The following is a 5,508-nucleotide window of genomic DNA, read 5'->3' as shown; positions in this document are numbered from 1 at the left end:
GTTCAAAAGCATCAATTCTTCGGTGCTCAGCTTTCCTTATAGTCCAACTCTCACATCAAGTGAGTGGTGGCTGTGCGGCACTGGAGAGGCGAGCGGCTGAGAGGAGATACCCCACGTCCAAGGTCAGAGAAATCGCACTAAGACAGTAGGCACTGAGAGAGGGCATCAGAGGGCAGACTGACAGAAAACACAGTCAGAGAAAACTATCCAGTGTAATCACACGGACCACAGACTTGTCTAACTCAATGAAACTATGAGCCATGTCATGTAGGGCCACCCAAGACAGGCAGGTCATAGTGGAGAGTTCTGACTCGGCAGCACATATACAAAAATTGGAATGATACAGAGAAGATTAGCATGGCCCTTGCACAAGGATGACCCACAAATTCATGAAGAATTAGGTCCATGAATCGAGGCAAATTGGAAGTGGTCAAACAGGAGATGGCAAGAGTGAACATTGACAATTTAGGAATCAATGAAATAAAATGAACTGGACTGGGTGAATTTAACTCAAATGACTCTTGTATCTACTATTGTGGGCAAGAACTCCTTAGAAGAAATGGATCCATTGGATCATGGAAAAAGCAAGAGAGTTCCAGAAAAAGCATCTATTTCTCTTTTATTGACTACGCCAAAGACTTTGACTGTGTGGATCACAACAAAGTGTGGAAAATTCTCCAAGATTTGACAATATCAGACCACCTGGCCTGCCTCCTGAGAAATCTGCATGCAGGTCAAGAAGCAACAGTTGGTACTGGACCTGAAACAGCAGACTAGTTACAAATAGGAAGAGGAGTATGTCAAGGCTGTATATTGTCACTCTTATTCAACTAATATGCAGAAATGCATCATGAGAAATGACAGGCTGGATGAAGCACAAGCTGGAATCAAGATTGCTGCACATAAAGAAACTCAGATATGCAGATGACACCAACCTTAAGGTAGAAAGCAAAGGATAACTAAAGAGCCTCTTGATGAAAATATAAAGGAGAGTGAAAAAGTTGGCTTAAAACTCAACATTCAAAAAACTAATATCATGACATCCAGGCCCATTGTTTCATGGCAAATAGATGGGGAAACAATGGTAACAGTGAGAGACTTTTAATTTTGGCTCCAAATTAACTGCAGGTGGTGATTGCAGCCATGAAATCAAAAGACGCTTGCTCCTTAAAAGAAAAGCTATGACCAATCTAAACAGCATATTAAAAAGCAGAGACATTACTTTGCCAGCAAAGATCTGTCTAGTCAAAAATACAGTTTTTCCATTAGTCATATATGGATGTAAGATTTGGTCTATAAAGAAAGCTGAGTGCCGAAGAATTGATGCTTTTGAACTGTGGTGTTGAAGACTCTTGAGAGTCCCTTGGACTGCAAGGAGATCCAACCAGTCCATCCTAAAGGAGATCAGTTCTGGGTGTTCTTTGGAAGGACTGATGTTGAAGTTGAAACTCCAATACTTTGGCCACCTGATGTGAAGAACTGCCTCATTTGAAAAGACCCTGATGCTGGACACAATTGAAAGTGGGAGGACAAGGGGACAACAGAAGATGAGATGGTTGGATGGCATCACTGACTCGATGGACATGAGTTTGAGTAAGCTCTGGGAGTTGGTGATGGACAGGGAAGCCTGGTGTGCTGCAATCCATGGGGTCACAAAGAGTTGGACATGACTGAGTGACTAAACTATATATTAAATCAGTTTATTTAAAAAAAATCAGTGAATTAGTTAAAACTAGATTCCTTATTTTGTAGTGATAGGACTGTAGCACAGAGTTGTTCAGAAATTTGACTTAAGTCATAGAGTTTGGAAAATCTGGAATTGTTACTTCACTCCAAGCAAAGTAACTATTCAGTTCAGTTCAGTTCAGTCACTCAGTTGTGTCTGATTTTTTGTGACCCCAAGGCCTGCAGCGCACCAGGATTCCCTGTCCATCACCAACTCCTGGGCCTACTGAAACTCATGTCCATCGAGTCAGTGATGCCATCCAACCATCTCATCCTCTGTGGTCCCCTCCTCTTCCTTCCTTCAATCTTGCCCAGCATCAGGGTCTTTTCTAATGAGTCAGTTCTTGCACTAGCTGGCCAAAGTTTCAGCTTCAGCATCAGTTTTCTCAATAAATATTCAAGACTGATTTTTTTTAGGATTGACTGATTTGATCCCCTTGCAGTCCAAAGAACTCTTCAGAGTCTTCTCCAACACCACAGTTCAAAAGCATCAATTATTCAGCCCTCAGGTTTCTTTATAGCCCAACTCTCCCAGCCATACATGACTACTGGAAAAACCATAGCTTTGACCAGATGGACCTTTGTTGGCAAAGTAATGTCTCTGCTCTTAACATGCTATTTAGTTTGGTCATAGCTTTTCTTCCAAGGAGCAAGCATCTTTTAATTTCATGGCTGCAGTCACCATCTGCAGTGATTTTGGAGCCAAAAATAAACAAATAAATAAATAAAGTCTGTCACTGTTTCCACTATTTCCCTATCTATCTGCCATGAAATGATAGGATCAGATGCCATGATTTTAGTTTTTTGAATTCTAATTTTTAAGCCAACTTTTTCACTCTCCTCTTTCACTTTCATCAAGAGGCTGTTTAGTTCTTTGTTTTCTACCATAAGGGTGGTGTCATCTGTGTATATGAGATTATTGATATTTCTCCTGGCAATCTTGATTTGAGCTTTTGCTTCATCCAGCCTGGCATTTCTCATAATGTTCTCTGCATGTACATTAAATAAGCAGGGTGACAATATACAGCCTTGATGTACTCCTTTCCTAATTTGGTACCAGTCTGTTGTTTCCTTTCCAGTTCAAACTGTCACTTCTTGGCCTGCATACAGATTTCTCCAGAGACAGATAAGGTGGTCTTATATTCCCATCTCAAATAATTTTCCACAGTTTGTTGTGATCTACACAGTTATATTTATATAAATGCAGTTTATTATATATCAGTTATGCCTCAATAATTTTTTTAAAAAAGAGACAGAGAAATACTACCTATATACTCTCCCTAACTGTTCTTATCCATGGTAATTTATTTGACTACTTCAGTGACTGAACAACAACAACGTGTGTACACTAAGACCTTAATTTTATTCTTCATCTCACAAGTCACTACTTAACTGCCCACCTTTATACGTAATGACTCACTATACATCAGCTACTTCGTTGTTGTGTGGTTGCTAAGTTGTGTCTGACCCTTTGCAACCTCATGGACTGTAGCCCACCAGGCTTCTCTGTTCATGGAATTCTCCAGGCAAGAAAACTGGAGTGGACTGCCATTTTCTCCAGGGGATCTTCCCAACCCAGGTATCCAACCTGGGTCTCCTGAATTGGCAGGCAAATTCTTTACTACCAAACCACCTGGAAGGCCCCTGCTACTGAATATTCAATAAAATTTAATTCTTCAACTACGCTCTTTTTCTCTCAGTACCTCATCTTGTCTCACACGATGTTAATATCAGGAATTCAGTCACTAAAGGAACGTTTCGAGGAAATATCAAATCCTTTCTCTTCCTTATAAGAAGAATTTCTAGAATCTGAGCTTTTGCATCTTAGAAAACTTTCAGAATCTTGACTTTAATCTCCTGCAATCTCCTTTTCAACCCTAAAATTTATTTTCATAATATAATAAATATTTGTTTCCTTTGTGAATGTGCCAGGTTCTTTTATGTCACACACTTCAGTACATATTGTTTGCATTTTCTTATAAATCTTCTCTTTTTATTGTTTGTAAGTCTTAATCTAAAGCTATTGTCTTCATGAAGTTTTTTTGCTTTAACTCTCTCACTGACATGAGATCTCTTTTACCTGTGGCTCACTATATTAAATAAATATCTTCAGTATACTAAACACATTATTTTATATTTATCATGTTTGTTAAAAGTCAAACACTAAGAGACTTTTCCTGGGAGTCTAGCGGTTAAGACTCCTGGCTTCTAATGCCAGGGACAGAGTTTCAAGCTATGATCAGGGAACAAAAACCCATATGCCACACAGTGGCAAAAAAAAAAAAAAAATTCAAACACAAAATTTTCCTGAAAGCAGGATATTTTTACTTTTATATTCCTTGCACTAGACACAGTGCCTGGCACAGACTAGGTGTGTAATGAATTGTGTGATGTGAATAAATGGACAAGATAATTAGCTATCAGGTACAATGCTCCTATTTGCCCAGGGAAGGATTGCCAGGCTTGATTACTTTTTTCTTTTATGTAAGCATCAAAAGACAGGTTTCTGAAAGCAGATGGCACATCTATTCATTTGGCAAGGTATATTAATCTTATTTGGTATCATTTTCAGTAGAATATTCTCAGGGAATATTGTGTGATAAATTTCTATTGACCTAATGGATTATTAATGAAGAGGGCCAGGGATCCTAATGGTACATCTAGGGTGACCTTTCATTAGGTGGCTCGTCTGATGAAAGAAGTTGAATCAGGAAGAGATTCATGGATCTAGACACAGGTTGGGAGAAAATGTCTTCCCCCTCATATTCCAAATGTAGGAAAGCCCCACCCATACAAATTCTGCTTTCTTATGTAACCACTGATGAAAGAAGTTAACTATGCATAACTAACATTTATATATTAGCCTAACACAAAAGATGTTCAATAGATAAAATTGTGAAAGTCATGGAACAAATTTACTTTTGGATTGGTAACTAACAGCTCGCTATTCTCTATGTTGATGATCTCTCTTTCTTCTCTAAGCTCTAAGCTTTATTCCTTCTCTAGGCTCTAACCTATTTTTTCTCTAAGCTCTTCATAATATGACAGAAATCTTAATACTATCAAAATTGTTCCTTTTCTTCTTCCTCTTCCTTCTTCTTATTGCTCCTCCATTTTCCTTATTATCAATATTGTTATCATCATCAATCCATTACCTTAAAATCATAATCAACCATCTTCAGTGTACTAAAGACATGATTTTATTACATTTGTTAAAAGTCAAACACTAAGGGACTTCCTGGGTGGTCCAGAAGTTAAGCCTTCAGGCTTCCAATGGCAAGATAGATTACTCACACACACAAATATACTCACATACATGTATACATATTCATATAATTCACAGACAAGGTATAAGTTATTATTAAACCATCGTTCCTCTAAAATTTCTGAGATTCTTGGAATAATATATTGTATGAAGCTATGTGCACACCTACTGAAGATCCCATTCAGTTAAGTAATATTTGAGGAATTGACAAAAATGTACTTCCTATGAATACAGAATCACTGTATTCTTGATATTTAAGAATCATAAGGCATTTATTGCCAATGTTATTTACTTCTGAGAAATTTACACTGCTTTCAGGTCAATATACATCATTGACCACAAACTATTTTGAAAGGAAAGAATTTACTCTAAAATATCACTTAATTCCAGTGAGGCATAAAGAGTACCTCAAATCAAATAGTCCAATCTATAGGTCATATGTGGAAGTTAGGCATAGGCATAACCTCTTGAATTTAGGCTTAACCGATTGACTAATTGTGAACAGACATTATGTCTTT

The 5,508-nt window shown here is 37.9% G+C and overlaps 1 non-coding gene across 1 annotated transcript; it reads left to right on the top strand.

Annotated features, from left to right (window-relative positions):
* The first annotated feature begins 303 nt into the window (after window positions 1-303).
* On the top strand, window positions 304-409 carry LOC122447672. Its single transcript, XR_006271332.1, has one exon. It is a non-coding gene; the product is annotated as a U6 spliceosomal RNA (small nuclear RNA).
* The last annotated feature ends 5,099 nt before the right edge of the window (window positions 410-5,508 follow it).

Source organism: Cervus canadensis, chromosome 9 (assembly GCF_019320065.1).
Source record: "Cervus canadensis isolate Bull #8, Minnesota chromosome 9, ASM1932006v1, whole genome shotgun sequence".
Taxonomy (NCBI): Eukaryota; Metazoa; Chordata; class Mammalia; order Artiodactyla; family Cervidae; genus Cervus; species Cervus canadensis.
The sequence above is the reverse complement of the archived record's forward strand: the minus strand, read 5'-3'. Positions and strand labels throughout refer to the sequence as shown.